Source organism: Callospermophilus lateralis, unplaced genomic scaffold (assembly GCF_048772815.1).
Source record: "Callospermophilus lateralis isolate mCalLat2 unplaced genomic scaffold, mCalLat2.hap1 Scaffold_94, whole genome shotgun sequence".
In the NCBI taxonomy this organism is placed as follows: domain Eukaryota; kingdom Metazoa; phylum Chordata; class Mammalia; order Rodentia; family Sciuridae; genus Callospermophilus; species Callospermophilus lateralis.
Window position 1 is genome coordinate 4545437 of NW_027517559.1, and position 22699 is coordinate 4568135.

A 22699-nucleotide genomic window follows, 5' to 3' on the forward strand; every position below is an offset into this window, starting at 1 on the left:
AAAGATGAGTTTCAAAATGTCTAGATAATCCAAGGGCTGGGTAGAATATGTGAAGTGAAGATGGTCAGCTATTGAGGAAAATTCTTTTGGAATTCTGTGTCTGACTACGTTTCATTATCATCATCATCATCCATCATCATTACTGCATCATTACTGCATGGGCTAGGAACTTTTGTGTACCACAAAAACTTACCACTATGAGTTTTGTACTATTATTAACTTCATTTTACAGAGGATAATACTGAGAAGTGGCAATTAATTGATTTAATTGAGATAAGGGAATTATAGAGATAGACACTCTTCCAATTTAATTATGTCCTAAATTCAAGGTATACCTGAATCCAGGTATGCTTCAGAATCTAAATTCCCAGTCAATAATATTAATTCATAAAAAATTGCTTCAGCGGGCTAGGGTTGTGGCTCAATGGTAGTGATTGCCTAGCACCTGTGAGGCACTGGGTTTGATCCTCAGCACCAAATAAAAAAATAAATAAATAAATAAAATAATGTGTGTTTTTTTAAAAAAAAAAAAAAGAAAAAAGTTTGTATTAAAAAAAAAAGAAACTATCTTAGTCAGTTTAGGCTGCTACAAGAGGTTATAATAGAATGGGTGTCTTGAACAACATATATTTTCAACTATTCTGGAGATGGGGCAATCCAAAATCAGGATACTGGCAGATTCAATATCTGGTGAGTGGTTGCTTCCTGTTTCATAGATGTCTGTCTTTTCTTATTGTTGTGTCCTCAGAAGGGAGAGAACAGGGGGAGGTCATCTCTCTGGAGCCTTTTCTTAAAAGGACAGTAATCCCATTCTTAAGGACTTCACTCCTCTGACATAATTGCATCCTTAAAACTCCACCTTCAGATATCTTCACATTGTGGATTTAGGGTTAAATATATGAATTTGGGAGAAATGAAAACATTCATTTCATATCAAAATCCAGTAAACTTCTTCAGGTTCTTTTTTTATTTTTCTATTACTTAACTCTGCTTTAAGGAAGTGTTTTCACTTTATTTTCCCTATAGCACTTAAGCTACAAAGTGTTAACAGATATTTTGAGAAAAAGTTTGTCATAATAACAAAGAGAGATGTTTCCAAAATGTGGAATTAAGTACTCTTGGACATTTTTAAACTACATAACCTTTAGAGTATTTAATATTGCTAAGATGCTCCATGAACGTCCCAGAAGCTGCTTTAAGGTGCAATGTTGCCCAAAATTATTTGACCATGGAACATGGTTGTTTTCCAGATACCTATTAACATTTTTTGGGAAAAGGAGGCCTGCAGAAAACAATTTGGGAAGTACTGTCAAATGATGCATAGATTCATTTTTAACAATTTAGGCACAAATTTGGAGAAACTATAAAACTGTAGGCTCAATCATGTGTGATTAGTAAGGTCCCTTAGCACTTTATGTGAGGTAACAGAATCATAATAGATTTTTAAAAATCTTTTCTTTTTTCTTTCTTTTATAATTCAATATTGTGGCCTTTTAATATTTTTTATGTTTAACATTTGAATGGGCTATACATGAGCTCAGTAAAAGTGAAATGAATGGGATAAATGTAAGTTACAGAAATTGCCTGAAATTTTCAAAATGAAAGACTAAATGATAGATGGTCATTATCAATAAGTGGGTAAAAAGGGGATAACTGCATATGCTGCCTGAGTATAAGACCATATATTATTATTGTTTAATTGAAAATGAGACTTAAGTAGGAGAGGTATTAAACTGGCAACACCTTTCACATATTGTGTACCAGGTAATAAAGAATGGCATTTATTGTCATGACTACAGTTATTTGGGTACAGAATATGCATTTTAATGTAGTTTATGCCCACTGGAGTTTTAAAAACCCCTTCTTTAAATTAAAAGAAAGATAAATGTGTAGTAATGTATACAGTTGCCAAAAATTATTTAGCTTCCTAACATGCTTATTAAGGTAATATATTAACTTAAAAGTGGAAATAAGGAACAAAACAGGAAACTAAAAAAGCCTCTTAACTCATTCTCATCCAGAATATCTCATCACATAGAGACTGGTTTCTAATTTTACATTTTCAGGATTCAGTACTACCCTTAAGAAATAATGCCTTAAACTAATATTAGACATCTCATTTCAAAAATAAAGAAATACTTTATGATGTACATGCCACATGATGACAGGAAGTATATTTACTTATCTAAGCAAAAATGTTGTGCCAAAAAGTCAAAAGTTGATTGTTTGAAAGTATTTTGCTACAACTCTGGACAATACTGCCTCATTCTAACATCTGTGAACTTAAGCATAACAACAGACAGTAAATAAATGACTTTTTAAAAATCTGTTTTGACCCTCCTATCCCTCATGAGATTTTGACAAACCTTGTTCGGAAAGGGGTTTTCTTTTAATTTTCATTGTTTTTAGTTGTTTGCCTGTGATACAATGTCTCTACTTCTCCCTAGCAATTATTTGGTATTACTTTTCCATCCATTTCCATCCCCCTTGAATTGATGATCTCACTTCAAATTCCAAAAGGAAGGCAGAAGTTTAAGTTTGAAGAGCTCAAGAAAATAAATGAAGATGGTTGCCTGGCTAATTGCCTTCAGTTATCTTTATCTTGGTAAAATTTTCTTTCCACTTCTTGCCAAGGAGAATATTTCCTTCAATATCTGTGTTTCTGTGCTCCGCCCCCGACCCCCCCCCCCTTTCTCTCTCTTTCTTTCCCTCACTCCCTCTCCAGGAAGAAAAAAGAGAGAGAGAGAGGGAGGGAGGGAGAGGGAGGGAGGGAGGGAGAGGGAGGGAGGAAGGGAGGGGGAGAGAGAGAGAGAGAGAGAGAGAGAGAGAGAGAGAGAAAGCCCAACCCAAAAAGAGCTGTTTCATTTTGTTACCTGCAACTGCTGGAATTGAATCCATGTACAGTAAGCAATCATTCTAACCGAAAACAGAGAAGGCACAATTGTAAGCCAGGGGCTGTATTTTTGGTTCAATCAGTTTCACTGCAAAAACTAGTCCATTTATTTTGGTTTTGGTGGGTAGCAGTGAAATTTAAACCCACCTGAGTGATGTTTCAAGATTCTGTCATTGCATTCTATTTTCTTGCATGGACCCCAAATTTGTCCCACTATTTCTCATCTAAAACAGAAGTCCTGCTTAACTAGATGCATGGAATGTATGCCTCCTATTTGCTTTCATCCGTTTATGAGTCCACAACCCTTTCTCCTCAGCCCTAGAGTAACTGAAATGCAGTCGGTACAGTGGAGCAGCCCAGTCTTAGCTGATTAGCGTCAGGCTGCTGACTAAGTTGCACTTCCTGAGAAATCCGGGCCAGGACAATTCACTTTGCAGGGTTGGGTCTCTCACGAAGCTTTGTGCCCCAACAGCTACTTATTTTCCCGGGCTATACTGAGAAAGGAAGTTCAGGGGAATCCTTTACGTGGTTAATTATAAAGCCAATGCTAGAAACCAAGAGACTTTCAGACACCAAAGATGCTCCCCTTAACCCCTCAGTACCCAGCTGTGCGAAAAAGGTACAGGCAATGATGTAGGAACTTCGGAGGTGGTGGCAGGTGCCAGGGTGTGGCTGCGGCTGTCTCCCTTTTCTCTTCCAGCAGAAGGAGCCACCTCAGAGGGGGAGGGGGAGAGAAGGAAAAAAAGAGAGACGTAGGGGAGAACGCGGTAGGGAATAAGAGAGAGGGCGGGGAGGGGGGCAGGCGCCAAGGGAGCAGGGAGCGCGCCTGCCAGGCTCAGGCTCACACGCACGCCGCCTCTGTTTGTACACACTGCGCTCCCGGCCGCCGGCTCGCTCCCCTCCAGCTCAGGCTTCATTGTTCTCCAAGTCAGAAGCCCCGCAGCCGCAGCGGCGTTAACAGCGCGAGCTTAGCGCACAGTCCTCTCCACAGCCCGCGGGTCCGCCCGCCCACGCTGGAGACCCGGAGCCACCACGGGAGTCCGCGCCCCGCCCGCTGAACCTCGGCCAGGACCCACCCGCAGCAGAGGGCAGAGCCCGCCAGCGCTTCCAGGGAGCTCACCCACCTCCGCGGCCTGAGCGCAGGAAAAAGGGGGAGGAAACGTTCCTCTTGGTGGCCACCACTCTTTCTCGCCCTCTCCAAGAATTTGTTTAAGAAAGCGCTGCGGGAAGAAGACATCTTCTTGAATTCTCTAACAGGGGCGGAGTCTACTGCTGACCTGCGGTGCCACCTCGGCTTCACTGCTCTCCGAGACCACCCCTGACCAGCCAGGGTCACGTCCGGAAGACCGGATCATGAAGCGCTCGGTTTTCACCTGGCTCTTGGTTGGGCTCAGCCTCGGTGTCCCCCAGTTCGGCAAAGGTGAGGCGGCGGGGCCCGGATCGCTGGATGCGGGACGGGAGGGGAATCCCCAGAGAAATGCTCCGCAGGGGCCCTCGGGCTCGGTGCGTGCCACCGGTGGCGAGGGCCGCGGGCGGCGCGGAAGAGGCGGCGCGCCCTGGGTGCCCTGGAAAAGTGCTAGCAAAGTCCGAGCAGAGTGTTCCGGGCTGAATAGGAAGAAAGGTGCGATCTAGGAAAGAGGAAGACGGAGGGGGAAAGGTGGTGGGAAGATGACAGCGTTCCCCGGCACCAGCGATCCTGCTACTGGTTCGCCGAGGGATCCTTCACTAGCAAGTGCCCCTGATTCTGGCTGTGGAAGCCGGGCGGGGCTTTCGTAGGGGCCGAAGCCAGGGAGACAAGGGCGCCAGGGTGTCGTCTAGTTGATGCGGGAAGAGGCTAGAGAACCGCAGGGCTGTCGGTCCTTGGCGTGCAGTGCTCTGGCACAGGGCCCAGGCTGAGCCATTTGTTAACCCAGAACCGGCACTGGGAGTTTTGGCCGCGGGTGAGGTGGAGAGGGGTCTGGTAGGTCACGGGCTTTCTCTCACCGACCCTTTCCTGACGCATGGCATTGATTACAACAACCCGCCCGTCTTCTAACCCCAGGGGCCTGGAGCTTTGCTCTGTACTACCTCTAGGTAGGAGCGTAACTCTGGGTAATAGAATCCTGCGGTGGGAGTCAACTTTCGCGCCCCCAGCCCAGGAGCAGAAAAGTTGCAAGAGCTGGTCTGGTCGCTCTTTCCATGACTTGCATGGAAAAAAAGAAAAAGAAGGAAAACAAAACAGCCTTTAAAAAATATTCAAGACTTCGAGGAGTCTCCTATGGAGATGTTTAGGTGACTTTCAGGTCCTCATAGAGTGGTGGCTGGTCAATGCAAATCTTGATCCAGACCTAGGTCTCGCCGCTGGCAGGGGCTGTGTAGGCGTCAGGAAGGCGCTTGGTGCAGCGGCAGAGACTCTAAGGGCTGTATTGGGGATCTATGCCCCTCCTGTGCTCACGGATAAGGGAAGCCCCTTCAAAGGGATCTGCGGGTAATAGAATCCTCTGCAGACAGCTTCAAGTGGAGAGCCAGCCGAGTACACAATAGGGTCTCAAAACGCTGTGCTTCTAAAAAAAAAAAAAAAAAATGTAGTTGGATTTAAAAATGCGCTGACTGGAATTCATTTAAGATTAGACACTGCATGAATATTCTACACCATCCATCCATGCACTCATCTATCTGTTTCAGAGGATGGACTCCTGAGTGACTGACTGTTTTGCCTAAGAAGTCGAATGTTGCTGGCCAGATGCCCTCTCATCCCCAATAGTAGAGATCCATGGCCGCGCTTTGCTTTGGTCTCCTTCCCTCCCCCAGAATGTGGCTATTTTTCCCAGCCCGCGGGCGTGTATGTAGGTGTATGCCTAGACTGTGTTTACCAAAGTGTCCTTCTAGTTATCAGGCAGCGACATCCGCTCCACTGAAGGTTAAAGAATGGAAATGGTTTCATAGGTGCTCGGATGATTCCCCAGCATTAAGAAAAAGATAAGTGCCCTCATTGCCTTTATTTTTCCTTTATTTCCCCTCTGGATTCCTTTTGCACTTTGATCCTTAGCAAGAAGGGAAAGGGAAGAACTGCAGGCACTCCCCTCTCCTCCTTCCTTCCCCGCCTCTGTTCCTACCCAAACACGAACACATTCACCCACTCACATGCATCTATACCCAACTAGTGCCTCCACCTTCTGTTCCCGCTCCAAAGTGGATAGCAGCGGGGACAGAAGAGGAGAAAGTGCATATAGCATGTTTGGCCACTCTTGTTTCTCCAGGTCTGGTGACAGAAGCCCTGGGGCATGGTAAATCTGGCTGCTGGGAACTCTGTCTGCTAAAGATACCCACGCTGAGGGCACAACTTACTCTATCAGTCAAGCTAGGCTTTCCATTTTGGTTCTCTTATAGAAAGTTCTGGGGTGGCTTTATACTCCATATTCTTCAGATTTATTTTTTCAGCCTGTCTGCGGGGCAGAGGAAAAGAGGGCTTTAGGAAAGAACTGGCCATTTTATTCCAGCTCTTTCTGTAAAAACTCATCCTCTCTCTCTGTTTTCCCTCTCTCTCAGCTCTGCAGAAGGCAGAGTACAGCTTGTCTGAAAGCTCTACACAATTAAACTTTGGGCAAACTTATTGAAAACAGTGCTTACACTGAGACTGTTCCTCTTGCCACACACCATACCATATATCTAATGTATTTAATGCTTTATAGGAATTGGTGTTTCCCTCTGTGTGGGCTGTGCATTAATGCATGGGATATGATAAGGGTATGCAACTCCTTTTATTAGTTGTCTTTATTTTAAAATTAAACCAATGGATCAGTCAGATTGAATATTCTATTAACTCCTAAATTATTCATCATTATGGGTTTGCTTTAAAAAATTCAATAACATGCATACAGTTGCAGCAATCACGTGACATCTTATGCAATCTGTCCCTCACTGCCTGCATGCAGTTTTGTGCCTGAAGTCTTTAAGCAAATGGCACTATCTAAAAATGTCTAGACATGTCCTAAATACTATGAATCATTGACATTGCATTTTTGTTTTTAATTAATGGTGATTTTTAGTTAATTCTACATAAGGATAAATTAATAACTTAACAGTCTTACTCCATATAATACTATATATTTATATAGTATTATCAATATTTATGCTGAAATAACAGGTTTCTGTTATTATTACACATTCCTGCCTTCATTTCCTAATTAGCATGACCACTAACTTTATACTTTAAAAATAAATACTAATTTCAGACTCAAGCTGAAATATTTAAAGATAATTTTGAAATGTTAAATTAAGAATAATCTGAAAATGAAGTATACTGCTGTGGTAGATTGTCACAGATGCAAAATCTGGCTATGCCTTACATTGTCATGGTACAATAAGTTTTTCCTTCCGTCCTGAAAAAGTTTTTCTGATTATTTCTCTAATGTTTTCTTAGAATTAAAATATATTTTGTTTTAAGATTATATGACTTTGGATATGATGGTGAAAACATTGAAGTGGTCTGTTCTTCCTTATATGGTCTTAAAGTTGCAAAGATTTCCCCAAAGATGCAAATGTATTGCACTTCTGAACATTTCCTTAAATTAAAACTCTTTTGTATTTTTTAGCAAATATCTTCAGGTAAATGTTCACATAAATCATGTATTCAGATCTAAAATGCTTTAAATAAATATTTTAAGAAAGATTGCTTTTCTTTCTGAATACATGTGATTTTTTTCTTCTTACAAAATTACAGCAACATAAAGGAATAAATTTACATAACTAAAATAAAATAGCATGATTACTCAATACCATTACAAAATATATTTCATAGTTTTTAACAGCTATATTGTACTCAACTCTTAAATTCCTTGATTTTAAGATCAATATTTTAATTAGATTATTTATTCTTAGGTGTTTCATCCTTTGAAGAGTTTTAAATAATGCTATGGAGCGTATTAGTGTTTATTTTTTTAGAAACTCTCTCATTTGAGTTTCCTTAAAGCCTAAGAAAGTAATTCACATATTTGTTGTTTGCTGCATACTCACAGGTGCAGGGGCTTTGAGTATGATTTATGATGTAGCAGTTTTATTGAATCCTTGCCAAAAAAAAAAAAAAAAGTGCAGGCTTCAGAACTCAGTTCAAGCCAGAAGTAAATCATAATGAGAAGGTACTGAGTAAAAAATAGCAAATTTTACAAATATTTAATTAGTATGGCTTCTATCACAGCTAATCAGTTTACTCTTTTTATTTGCTAAGTAGTTTGAAAACTGGCATTAGTATGAAAAAAAAAAAGGTAGAAAACCAAAGCCAAGCCATTCCTATTATTAAATTCTTATTTGTGTTTAAAAGAAGATGCTTAGCACATTTGTTCTTGTTTTTGTTCTTTTATCATAATCCATGTGATGATTATAATATTTTTGTGTTAGTCAAAGAAAATATGCATTTATGGACAAAGTCATGTGGCTGCACAAATAAAGTAGAGCAACTATTAAAATATTTCTCATGGCTTTCTTTGTAAGACTAATATTACTTAAACTGAATAAATTAGGGCTTAACTGACACTAAAAACACCTATAAAATTCTTTAAATCTTTGCTTTTAGAGAGTTGTTGAAGGGAACAATACTGGAATTAACCATGCCCTCACCAGCAGGTGTCAGGATATTCAATAGAGATCTTTTAAAGAAAGATGGAAAAAATAAAAACTAAAAAGAAGTAGAGAGTAAGTGCTAATTTACAAATTCCCATAAAATGACCTTCTATGAAACTGATGTATGAGTTTTCAGTTGTCCTAGAGAAGGAGAGGAAGGCTCTTGTAAGGAGCTAGTGCCTGTACCATAGAATTTTAAGTTGAAAAAGAATTTCTGTGCCACAGACTACCAAATTCACCCTTAGGTTTGAACCATTGTTTTCAGATGTTTCCTGACTGTAGTCCAAGGATGAACACATAAGTCTATCAGGTATTTGGTAAAAAAAAAAAAAAAAAATTATGACTTAAATTTCTAGCATATTTTCTAACCTTACTCTCCATACCTACGCTTAAGGTTCCCCTATATTTCTGATGTCCCTCAATGCAAAGAGATGAGTGCTTATATTTGTTCTTTTCTGTTGTGATGGTAAAGTGTATTTCCTGGAAAGGACAAGTATCGGAATAACATAAGTCACGTTACCAAAAGAGACTAAATGTGATGTGAGAAATAAATCTTTGTTATTATCAATTTTAGGCAGTTATTAATCCATATATGCTAAATATAGATTATATATGTGCATATTGTGTACCAGACTCTTTCAGTGACTTGAAGTCGTTTTTTTAAATTGACTCTTATCAACATTACTTCTCACATCCATATCTGCTGATATAACCCTTAGTGGTATATTTACATTTACAATCTTGCTAGCAGTTTTTTTTTCTTTGACCAGGGACTAGACACAGGGGCACTTAACCACTGAGCCATATCCCCAGCCATTTATTGCTTATTTATTTATTTATTATTTCGAGGGAGAGTCTTGCTAAGTTCCTTAGAACCTCACCCAGTTGCTGAGGCTGGCTTTGAACTTGTGATCCATCTGTCTCAGCCTCTTAAACCCCTGGTATTACAGGCATGAGGCAATGCATACAGCTCTGGTTATAACATAGTCACTGATGTATAAATGACCTGTTTCCAGTGGCATCCTGTCTGTGTTAAAAGTCTTCCTGAATTTAAAAACAAAAACAAAACCCCTCTCTCTTTTTCCTTCTTCCATTTTCTTGCTAGATAGCAACTAGAGCACATTCACTATAAAACTGTATGGTATTCTGTTGTCATTATTCAAAACTTGAAAATCTACAAAACATTGTCAAATCTGCACTTTTTTCTTTTTGGTAGAAAAAAATGAAGATTATCATTTAAAGCCCACCTACTAAATTCAAAGATTTATAAATGAAAATAAAATGGAATTGGAACTAAGGAACAACTCTAAGTTTTCCACCTTGATTTTATCAAATTGCCCTCACTAAAGTTATCAAATGGGTAGTAATTTATCTTCACCCTTCAGTGTAGAAATCACTTGCCTCACAACTTTATTCATATAACACATGGATGGGAATCTAGAATCTAGAAGAAAGTATCAAAAACTCCTGACCACCTAAAATAGATGTCACATTTAGGCTTTTGATTATTCATTGTAGAATAGTCTATTTATCTTGGCTTTCACGGTTTTGCATTGTCTTTAAACTGTATCCAGGAAATTAAAGGTATATGATACAATAGGTCAGACTTATTTGGAACAATAAAACATGCCAGCTGTTTGATGAAGAGGACAGTAATACTTTTCAGTGTAAGAAACTGGGGACATTTCGGGTGTGTGTGGTGGAGGTTGTACAGACTTCAAAGTATCCCTCTATGAGAGAACAGTATAGTAATTGATACAAACATTGCTCTTGCATCCTAGAGAAACACTATCTGCATGCTATATGTTCATCATGTTTCAGTATACCAAGGCAATGATATTATTGAGAAGATATTTTATCAAAAATATTTAAGCTTGTAAACCTGTTTATGATGAAAGAGTTAGAAATCTGAGAAATTAATTTTTAGCCACTTGGCCCATCATGCCAGTGAAGACAGCATACATTTTTATTTCTTTTACTCTAAGTTATGAAATGAAGGTGTTATGAGACATAGTATTTAGCATCTAGAAAAGAGGTACACCTCATAAATCATATAAGATATCATGCAATTATTTGGTTATATTTTAGAAGAGAACACTGCTATTTTGGTTTTTTAATATGCATTATTGCATTGATTGTAACTGTAAGATTTGTTCAACAGAAGATTTATGGTGCATGAAGTAGAATGGAAGATTTATGTTCAAGAAACTAGGTGAAGGTGTTTTAAGCACTAAAGCACTTTAAAATGTGATTGTTACTATGGTGAAAGAAGATTTACTTGGCTTTACTTTTTCTCTTTTCTAAAACCAATCTGTATCAAACTGATTCATCTATTTTAAAGTAATTTAATATGATATAATATTTCATAAATCCAACTCTCGTGTTAGATGATACTGTGCTTGATGTGAAGGTAATCTTTAAATGGGTTTAGTCCACCATGCATTCCTTAGGGTTTATGCGTGACATTTGACAAAGTAGTTTATTTTGAAAATGCAAAATAATCCTCTAAATCCTAGGTCTGGATGACCATTTAGAGTCTACTGACACCAGAGGTTAGCTGAGGTAACCTGGGCTCATGACCCTTCAGCAGACAAATCCAGAACAGTCAATTGGGCACATTGGAGAATGTTTTTATTTGAAATAAAACAAACAAATGTGAACCTCTAATTTACAACAACCTTCCACCTGCAGCTATACCTCTTCTGCCTGTCCTGACATCCATGTTACCCTCTCCCATCACATTTTTCTAAGTGTACATGTACTCTAATTTTATGCACATGACTTTTTTGCTTGTGCATTTATCTTTTTCTTCCTATGGTTTAACTTACATATTATAAACCCTAACATTTTGGAATTTTTATACATAAAAACAAAAACCAAATTACCATCCATAAGGCTTTGATATTTATATTTCAAGTTCTTGTTTAATATTTTTTGCTTTTTACAGAGGCAGGGCTTAATATAGAGCTGGGCAAAACAAACAACAAAACCAAACAACAGTAGTAAAAATCCATACAATGAATATATGTTGAACTTAGTGGAACAATCCACCCCCTTCACACACATGAGTGTTGCTTAGGAAGTACTTGCACATTTTAAACAGCAGTGTGATACACACACACACACACACACACACACACACACACACACACATAAAAATAGGTCAAAAGCAGATTCAAAAACTTTAAAAGCTTTGTTTCTCACTCTCTTACATAACCATTTCTTACTCTCTGTGTTGTAGAATGAACCTACTTTGAAAGTACTCCTAAATGCTTCTGCGAGATTATTGATAAATATGTAATGTAGAATATAGAGCGCTTTTTGTTTATCACGAATCTTCAATTAAAAGAAAAGCTTCTTTTCAATGATAGATTCCTTTGATACAAAGTTCTGACACTTCTGCCTAACTTTAATTTTGACTTAAAAACATAATCCTGTTTCTCTTTTCTTCCTTCCCTTTACTTGAAGCCTGACATCATGTCAGCATAAATGTCTTGATAGACAAATTAACAAGAGACATTCATTCTGATAGCTTTCTTAAGTACAGCAAATAAGTCTAACTTGTACTAAGTACATACTGTATGTTTCACTGTTCTCATTATGATCTCTAATTTTACTACACAGGTACTATTATGATTGACAAGTGAATGAGAAAATGGAGATACAGAGATGTTTAATGATTTTCATGATAATAACTTTCAGAGCTACAAAGGAGCTTATGCATTAGAATCAAATTTGAATCCAGAGTCTCCCCTTTTACATACTAAATGACACTGTCTCCAGTAGTGAAACATCCTGTATATAATGGAGAGACCTTGTTAAATATTAATATTGTGAAACATACAAATCACATTCAACCGTTATTTAACTAGTAATTATTTTGGAAGGGGAAATCATTTGAATTCTTAAATTATTTGAAATTCAAAATTTAAGTTGATAAGGTGTCTTAGCATTTTTTCAGATTTACAAATGAAAGAATATGCTGATTTTATTCAGCAAAACATGGTGTGTCTGTCAGAATGTATCACTAGTGAGAATACTGAGGGAGATAGAAGACGAGCACTTGGGTAGTGATTTGAAGTAAATTTTTCTTAAAATCTTTTAACAAGATTTTTATCATGCATTTTGGCATTTTAGGATTTGGCCATTCTAAATTCTTCCATTGCTGTTCAGTAAGGTGTGTAGGAGCATGGTTTCTCTGCAATTTTCAGTTACATAATATAATATACAGTGATTTTAGAGGTTAACAAAGTTTTTATTTCTGCTAGCTTAATGAAAGTATTTAATTTGCTTTATATTCCATCCTCATTTAATTTTATTTCCATATAAACTCATAAGAAATATTAACCAAACAAAGGAACCAAATAGTCTCAAACCACATCAAGTAGAATATTATGCTTTCTAGTTTATTTAAACTATTTAAACAAAACTGAAGTTTTTCTTAAAAAACAAACTAATAACTTTAAATATTTTACAAAATAATAAAAATCATATCATCTACATGACTTCATCCTCATTAATCTCCTCTTCCATGCATTTGTAGCTAAGAGTTGAAATGGACCTCAGTGTGTTTCATTGGGTATATCCCTTAAAATAATAAAATGATAGTAAAAAATTGAGAAGTATCTTGCACCTCTGTTTTAGGGAACACGAGAAGAGAAGGTGTTCATAATATGATTTTACAGATAAGGAACCTGAGATTCAAAACAGACACACACTCTGGAATTTAAAGAGCTCATAGAGTCTGAATCTGGATCTACATGTTCTCATTTCAAACATTTTTTACTCCTTTTTGCTATGATTTTTGCTTGACATAATTATAAGTTATACTTTTTTTTTCAATTCTTGAAGTCATGAGATGAAGAGGATGGATTGGAATACTAGTTGTTTTTTCAAAAATTATTCCAAAGAGCTTCTTTATCTAACATTAACACTTTCTTTCTGACCACTGGCATATAAGCCTTCCTTTTCTTCTTGGATCCCATTATTAACCTTCATGACATCCTTCACTTCTGACTTCAGAACCTTGTTTCTTCTTTGTCATTTGTTCCCTTAAAATTTGAGGTGATTATACATAATTCTTAATGCTTCTGGCTTTTTAACGTTCTGATATAAATTTCCTGGAAATTCCCAACACTAATGATTCCCTCCCCTATTTCCTTCTGGCAGTATTATTCATTAGAATTTCTGATCACATGAAATTACTCAGATATAAGTACTTTGAATGTCTCAGATTTTCCACCTCTTACTAGATTTTCTGTCTTTTATTTTTCCTTACCCTTCATTCTCAACTGAATCCATTTGTGGTCACTACTCTGATTTCCAGTCATTACTTCTTTTTTATCTCCTTCCTAGTCTCTGTAGTTGACCATGTATGGATTTATCCATTATTTTTATCCATTTTTGTTGTTGTTGTTCAGTGACCAAATGACTTCTCTATTTCTGCCTTATTAAAGCCCAAACTCAGGTACTTTCCAAAATTCTTTTCCTGTTCCTGACACTAAGATAATTGGTGTTCTATCAAAGACAGAGAATCCATAGACTGGAAGTCCTAATGGGGCTGGACTGAAAGGTTGGATTTAGTACTTTAGGAAGTGGTAGTCTGACATTATGGAGCTGTTGCTTTATAATTGTAAATTTGGCAATATAAATTGGGCTGTATCACTGTAGGAATTATGGCTGAGGGAGGGTAGATGGTAAAATGATTACAACAAAAGAGTCAAGACACTGTATGACCAGATGTTGGGAAAATCATCAGTGTATTAAAATCTCTCTCTCACACCCACACCCAACAACAATAACAACAAAAACAAAACAAAAAACAAAACATGCCAGGAGAAGTGTTGGAGAGGAATGCTGAACTAGGAATAGAAACCTCGAAGAGTTGAGGGGATGGGGTACTGAGATCAGGGGTCATTATTTTAAGCAGGCATATGGGGAGTAGAGAAATATGACATAAATTAGACGTGTGTGTTTTTTAGAGGAAGGAGGAAGAATGTTCTGGAAATGATACCCATTGAAGAACAGGGACTTAGCATCACAATTTCAAATCTAGAGATTAAGAGAGAGAAAACAGTATCCAGTTCAGAAGGCTGCAGGACAAAAGAGTGACCTGGAGGAGAAATGGTCCCATTAGAGCCCGATGACTGACAGCCTTGTCCCAGGCACTCTTCTCTTTCACAGCCCTTGTCCTTCAGCCTGTGATACATCAAACTCATAATAATGGTTGATAAATCTTAACTTACAGTGATGCACTGCGTGTTCTCATACAGCAGCTCTTTTAAACTTCATAACAACCTAAGGGGGTATTATCCCCACGGACAGAGGAGGATTCAGACTAAGAACAGGATACATTATCAGCACTAAAAACTAGGTCTTATAGATCCAAATCCAGGAATATTTTCATTGTAGCACAATTAGAGAGAAAAGCCCCAAATCCACAGAAGGATCCCTTCTAAATTTAAAGCTCAGCTGGGGGATAGGAAGGTTTCTGCAGTTCTGCCCTGACCTACTTTATCCCATTTAGATGGGCCTCTGTGTACTTTGAGGTCAGCATAGTTACTGGGGACTGAGAACATCTAATATGTTAGATGAGTGGCCCTAATTCTTGCCTGTTTTGGGATCATTTGTCCAAATGGTTCTTACTGGAAAACAATTAACATCATTGCCAAGGACATATATTTTTCCTTTTTAATATACTCATAACTGTGTAACCTTGTATACATGATTTCTTTTCCTCAAATTTACATGTTTTAAATATTTGTAAACCATAATATTTCTTCTTTAGTTTTTGACATGCTGAAGTTGTATCTATTTTTTTTCCTTTAATCTGTCCTTGTAAGCCATTCCTTTCATCATTTGAGTTGTTTCACTTGGCATCCATCCAAGTAGCCTACATATTTATTCCACAGGCTTGCCAAAAATTCAACAGAGAATTCCAGGGATGTGCTTCCTTAAAATATTCCTACATACATTAATGTGTATGTGTGGGTAAGTGGGTGTGTGTGTTTTAATTTTGAAACTACATGTCTTAATTTGTTTCTTTAATTTTATTTATTGGGTCATTCCTTGCTAAATAATGCATAGGTAGGCCATGCTTTTATTCATAATTTTATTTTATACTTGGCTTCAATCGAATTTTACTTAAAGTTTTGGCATTCTGTATTTAGCATATTTGGTGTTACTATTATATGATGCATGCTTTCCCACCATAGATCTTCATTTCCTGCAAATGGCATTATGCTATTTATTGCTATTTTTATGTCATGTACATATCTGCTAAATAAAAAAACGCAATGTGCATATATACCGTCATTAACTTTTTATTTCATAGTTATTCTTTCTTGAGGTCTTCCAAGTATTCATAATCTTCTGGAAACTGTAATTTATCTATTTCTATATGATTTTTTTCTATTTCTGTATCTATTTCTAACTATCTCACATATGTTCCCATTTTTCTCCTCCAAGCTCATTTCTCAGCTTAAACTGCAAAACCTCAGAGAATCTCTCTCTGATTGTCTTCCCTAAGTAATGTACACTTTAACAGAAGTGTGTGCACACATGCACACATGTGCACACACACATGTATACACAACCATATACCCCTTGCTATTATTCTCTAGCACTCTATTGTTTTAAAAAGAATGAGCACCTATATATTGTTAGTAGGCCTGAAAGCTAGTATACTCACTATGGAAATCAGAATAGAGATTCCTCAAAAAAACTGAAAATGTAGCCACCATGTGACCTAGCTGTTCCACTCCTCAATATTTATCCAAAAGAACTGAAATCAGTATAGTATAGTGATATATGCATTCCTGTGTTAATGTAGCTCAATTCACAATAGTTAAGATATGGAAACAGCCTAGGTTCTCATCAACAGAAGAATTGATGGAAAAAATGTAGTATATACATACAGTGGAGTTCTACTCAACCATAAGGAGAAATTATATCATTTGCTGGTAAATAGATAGAACTGCATGGACAACATTATGCCAAGTGAAATAAGCCATATTCACAAAGTCAACAGTCCAATGTAGAAGGTTAAAATAAAAAAGGAGAAGATTTCACGAAAAATAGAAATGAAGTCTATAGATCAGGGGGAGGAGGAAGGAAGGGAAAGGAAAGAAAGATCAGGGGGAGGAGGAAGGAAGAAAGATCAGGGGGAGGAGGAAGCAAGGGAAAGGAAAGAACAGGGGAATAAAATTGGCCAAATTATCATATATATATATATCAGTGATTTTCACTTTTATGTAAAATTATAATTCACCAATAAAAATAAAAATAAAAAATAGAAGGAAAACTATAAGAGTAGCAAAATGGAAATGGAAACAGGAAAGAGAGGAGGGGAAAGGGAAGTACTGGAGAATGTAGTGAAACAAATTATATTATGTGCATATATGAATATGTCACAATGAGCCCCACCACTATGTAGAATTATAATGCACTAATATAAACATAAAAAGAAAAAATTGAATATTTTTCAAAAATTTTAGTTATATTCACTTTTAATTTGCTTGTTTATTTTCTATTGTGTGTTCAGTAGACCATATGCTTTGTAAGGGCAGAAAGAATAATTTGTGTCATAATGAATATCTAGCTGGAAACGTTGGTACTAGTAGGCACTCAGTATTTGTTTGCTTAATTTATGTATGCATGCTTAAGGGAGAAACAACCATGTTCATATATAAATGTGTGCGCGCACACACACACACACACACACACACACACACACATTCTGGTTAAAAAGCATGTTCCTTTGATAGATCCCTTTACTTATTTAACAAGTTCTTATCTATTTGAGGCACTGATGCATTGACTTGTGGATCATAGTTAGAAACACATATTTAAAAAGTAATATGTGCTTTAGTAGTGGCAGGCTACAAGAACATGGTCTAATGTTTCCCTAGCCATCTCATTTATGAACATTTCATAAGGAAGATTTAGGTTTTATCTTAAAGTATCAAATTTGAATAAAATAGTTGTATGTGGAAGATAAACAACATGCTTTAAAATGTCATTTTATTACTAGAGTCAACGAAAAAAGTATGTACAACATAATCAAAGTACTTGGTGGTGTTTTAGATTGTCAGGTGGAAGAGCTGCAGGTAGTGTTTTGATCTGCTAATTGACCCAGTGCCCAACAATCACTCCATAAGCTCCACCAACAATAACTTTCCTCTGGCCATGACTTCTCCCTGCACCCTCCGGCCCACCATGAACTCACACCTGCTAAACACAGAAGTTCTTGGCAGAGGAGAGAAGACAACACCTGGAACTGTGAATGCCCAGGAATGGAAAGCCCTGGAAAAAGCACTATTTAGAGCTGTGTGTGTAATGACATCTGTATGTCACCACACACTGCTGATTATTCCCCTGTAGGCAACTATATTCTTACCTTCTTTAAAAGCTCCTGTGGTTCCAACACAACTTATGTGCTTTGTGACTCCAGAAATTCTGGGATTTCCACACCTACTCTGAAAATTCTAAAAGGACATTTCTTTCTGGAAAAGTCTGTAAAGGAAAAGGATTATAGAGTAAAACCCATGAAATCTAATGCTTCCTTTTTTTTTTAACGTGACAAGAAAAAAACTCTGGAAGTCCTTTTTTAAAAAATTTTATTTATTTATTTTTTTAATTTGGAGATGGACAATTAATTCCTTATTTTTGCTTTAAGGTTTTAATATTTTTAACCGATAGGTATATACTCATTGGGTAAAAGTTATAGTGCTGACATCTGCTATCTGTATGTTAAGTAATTAAATAAATAAAACTGTATTGTTTAAATAAATATTTCTAAACAATATGCTTAATAATAAGATGGGTCATATCATAATAGATTATTTTAAAAAAATTCTTATGGTGGTAAATTATATGTAACTTAGGATTACTATATTAACCCTGTTTGGGTAAATAGTTTCTTGGTGTTGAATATATTCATAATGTTGTATTTACATCACCACCATCCGTCTTCATATCTATTTTCATCTTGTGAACTGAAATTTTATACCTATTGAACAATGTCTTCCCATTTTTTTCCTTCTCCTAAGCCCCTGGCAGCCATCCTTCCACATTCTAGCTCTATGGTTTTGACTTCTCTAAGTACTACATATATGTGAAATCAGAGTTTTGGTCTATTTATGGCACCTTACTTTACTTAGCATTATGTCCTCAAGGTTCATTCATGTTATAGCATTGTTAAAACTACCATTTTAAGATGGGACAGACTTTCATTGTATGCATATCCCATGTTTTTCTTGTCAATTCATACATTCTTGGACTTTTGGTTTCCTTCCAAATTTTACCTATTGTGAATTACACTGCTATACACTTGACTTTGTAAGTATCTCTCAGAGACCATATTTCTTATTCCTGTGGTATATACTCAGAGTTCTGAGCCTTATACTAATTCTGTTTTTAATATTTTGGAAATTAAAAATGAAGTTTAGCATTATACATAGAGCAGCTTTATCATTTTACATTTCCACCAACAGTAAAGAAGTTTACTAATTTTTCTACATCTTCTACAGCACTCATTTTTTGGTTTTGATTTTAGCAAGACAGAGAAATGAACAAATTGCAATTCACACTTAATGGGTGTGAAGACATATTATCTCATTTTAATTGTGATTTGCATTTTCCTGATTATTAGTGATGCTAAGCTGTTCCCCCCCCTCTACTTATTGGTAGTTTGTGTTTCTTCTATGGAGAAATCTCTGTTCAAATTCTTCTTCCATTTTTTAAATAATATCATAATTTTTTTCATATTTTCACTTTTTTATTACTTTTATATGGTGCTGAGGATAGAACCCACATCAAAACACATGCTAGGCAAGTGCTCCACCACTGAGGCACAACAACTGCCTATTCTTTGTCCATTTTTAAATCAGGTTTGTCTTTTGTTGCTGAGTTCTAGGAATTAGAGATAAGTTAAGTAAATTTTTGTTATTCTTTGGGTTGCCTTTTTATTTTATGGAGAGTATATTTTTATTCACAACTTTTATGTTAAGTACTAATCCATGGTGTACATGCACCACATTTTTAATCTGTTATAAAGATATCCAATTCACTGGTTGATAAATGTTTTGGCTGTTTCCATTTCTTGGCAATTTGTGAATAGTGCTTCAGTGAGCAAGGAAGTGCAGATATCTTCAACATTCTGATTTCAGTTCCTCTGGATATATACCCAGTAGTGAGATTTCTGGATCACATGTTAGTTCTATTTTTAAATTTTTTTTTTAGGAACCTCTAAGTTGTTTTTCTACAATTGTTGTACTCATTTATATTCCCACCAAAATTATGCAAGGGTTCCGTTTTCTCCACGTTCTCCCCTGCACTTGTTGTCTTCAGTCTTTCTGATAATAGTCATTCTTACTGGGTTGAAGTGATATCTCATTTTTCTTTGGCTTGCATTTCCCTGATGATTAGTGATTTTGAGTATGATTGCATGTACCTGTTGACCATTTGTACCTATTCTTTTGAGAAATGTCAATTTAGATCAATCGTTCATTTTTTTTAATTTTTATTTTTTTAATTTTAATTTTAATTTTTTTTAGTTTTGGAGTTCCTTATATATTCTGAATATCAACTTCTTTACAGATTATGCTTTGCAAATATTTTCTTCCATTCTGTATATTGTTTCTGTACTCTTGGTGGTTTGCTTTAATATGGATATAATTCTTTTTACCTATATTTAGTTTCATATTCTATGCTTTGGGTGCCTTGATGAAAAATATCCTTGCTCATTCCTATGTCCTGAAGCATTTTTACCTTGTTTTTTTTTTTCCTAGTGTTTTCATTGTTTTGCCTCTTACATATAATTCCTTAATCCATTTAAAGCTGAGGTTTTTTAACTGCTAAGAAATGGAAATGTAGTTTCATTTTTGCTTGCAGATATCTAATTTTCTTAGTGTTGATAAGACCGTCCTTTCTTCAATGCATGTTTCTTATCAAAATTGTTGAAAATCAGTTGCTGTGTGTAAGTTTACTTGTAGGCCTTTTATTCTATTCCATTTGTCTTTGTGTCTGTTTTGATGCCAATGCCTTACTGTTTTGATTACCACAGATTTTTAGTATGTTTTGAAGTTGGGTGATGTAATGCTTTTGTTTTGTTCTTTTGGCTTAATATGACTTTGTTTATTTGGACTCTTTGTGTTTATAGGTAAGTCTTGATATTTGATTTTCCTGGTTGTTTGAAGAATACCATTGGTATTTTGATAGGGATTGCATTGAAAGTGTAAATAATTATGGGTATTTGTGGATATTTTAATAATATTGATGCTGCCAATCCATGAGCATATATCCTTTTTCATTTTTCTTATCAATATTATATAATTTTCATTATAGAGATATTTTGCTTGTTTAAATTATTCCTAGCTAGTCGTCTATTTTAAATGGGATTGCTTTCTTGACATCTTTTTCAAGTAGTTCATTACTGGCACATAGCAATATTGCTGATCTTTGTATATTGTTTTTGTATTCTACAAGTTTGCTAAACTCATTCATCAGTTCTCATACTTTTAGGTGGAAATTTTGGGATTTTCAATGTAGAAAATTATGTCGTCTGAAAACTGACAATTTGTCATATTTTCCAGTTTGGATGCTCTTTATTTCTTTTTCTTGCCTGATAGCTGTAGCTAGGACATGCAAAACTATGTTGAATAAAAGTGGTGAAAGTAAGCTTCCTTTTTCTGGTGATTACTTTAAAAACAAGTTTATTTGGAAGTCAAATTTGCAAAAAAATTAAACAAAATAAAAGCAAAATTTTTGCTAAAATAAACTTGTCTGTTCTTTAGTAGGTGACATTTATCAACTAGAAGTAATATTTCTTTATTATTTCTGAGGCAGTTATTTATTTTGCTCTGCATTCCTTGCAATTGAGCAGTTTTTGAAATATTAAATTGTTATTACTTGAAACAGCTTTGTAGTATACTGACATAGGGTTGGAGATTTCAGCTTTCTCATTTAACGTTAATTGGGAATACACTATAAATTAAGTATTTTGATTTGGTGATAAATAGAGACATGAAGGAATCTTTTGGGATTGTGAAGTTAATTACTATAAACAAAACTTAAAAAATAAACCCAGGCATTGGCACATACTAATTTAAACAGTGACTTCTTAGATTTTTTATGTGGGTATATCAGTGTGGTGTCATGCATTTTACTATGCAACTGCATTACATAAAACCATATTTAGGTAACTGGGAAATATTAGCATAAACAATCACTCTAGTATTTAGTAGTAGGAATTCATACTTTGGTATTGTGGCTTGAATCAGCCATTTTATTTGATTTGAGAACTTTAGAAAGACACTGACCATGAGGAAAATACAACTTAAAAATTTAGAGCTTATTCAAATAGTTCAACCATTCCCTGACTCCTACAAAAGGAAATTATAGAAAGATGAATTCTTGAACAATTTGGTTATACTCTAGGAATTTAAACACCATTCTTTCTTTTGTTGGAGGGGTAATAGTGGTGTGCAATAAAGCATATAATATTGTTGTGTACCGTTGAATCTGCTATTCAAAAAATTAAAGTAAAAAACACTTCACAGAACCTGTTAAAACATGTTTATAGTTAAAACTCACTTTCTCTAGCATTACTTCTTCTGTAGAAAGCTGGCTTATGTGTATTGTGTATCAAGTTAACTTTGCTGTGTGTTTACATAAGCTTCTTGTTGTAGGATAAGTTACTCAGACACAGCTATGAAAACAATGTGTATAGAAAACTCCTGCATAGCGAAAGATTATTTATAATTTCCAATTTAGCTCATTAGACTCTAATTTTGGTAAGATCTAAGTTGTTTTCTTTGATTCATTAATCAAAAATTTTCATTAAAATCGCTGATATATCTGCAGTAATAAAAGTGTTACTATAAAAATTTTAGGGGGAATAATTATTGTAAAACAAAATTTTGTAAGGAAAAATTTAATTTTTATCTCAATAACATTTTAAAGTTGTATGAACCTGCATGACCACTACCCAAAACAAGATGTAGAATATTTATATAATTCTAGAAGTTCTCCTGTGTCATTCCAAACAAATCTCACTTTTGTATTTACTATCCGTATTTTTTTTAATATTTATTTTTTAGTTGTAGCTGGACACAATACATTTATTTCATTTATTTAATTTTATGTGGTGCTGAGGATCAAACCCAGGGCCTTGCCTGTTTTAGGTGAGTGCTCCACCACTGAGCCACA

The 22699-nt window shown here is 35.8% G+C and overlaps 1 pseudogene; it reads left to right on the forward strand.

Annotated features, from left to right (window-relative positions):
• The first annotated feature begins 4246 nt into the window (after positions 1–4246).
• The window catches only part of LOC143641288 (EGF-like repeat and discoidin I-like domain-containing protein 3), a 282744-nt pseudogene continuing 264291 nt past the window's right edge, over positions 4247–22699 (forward strand).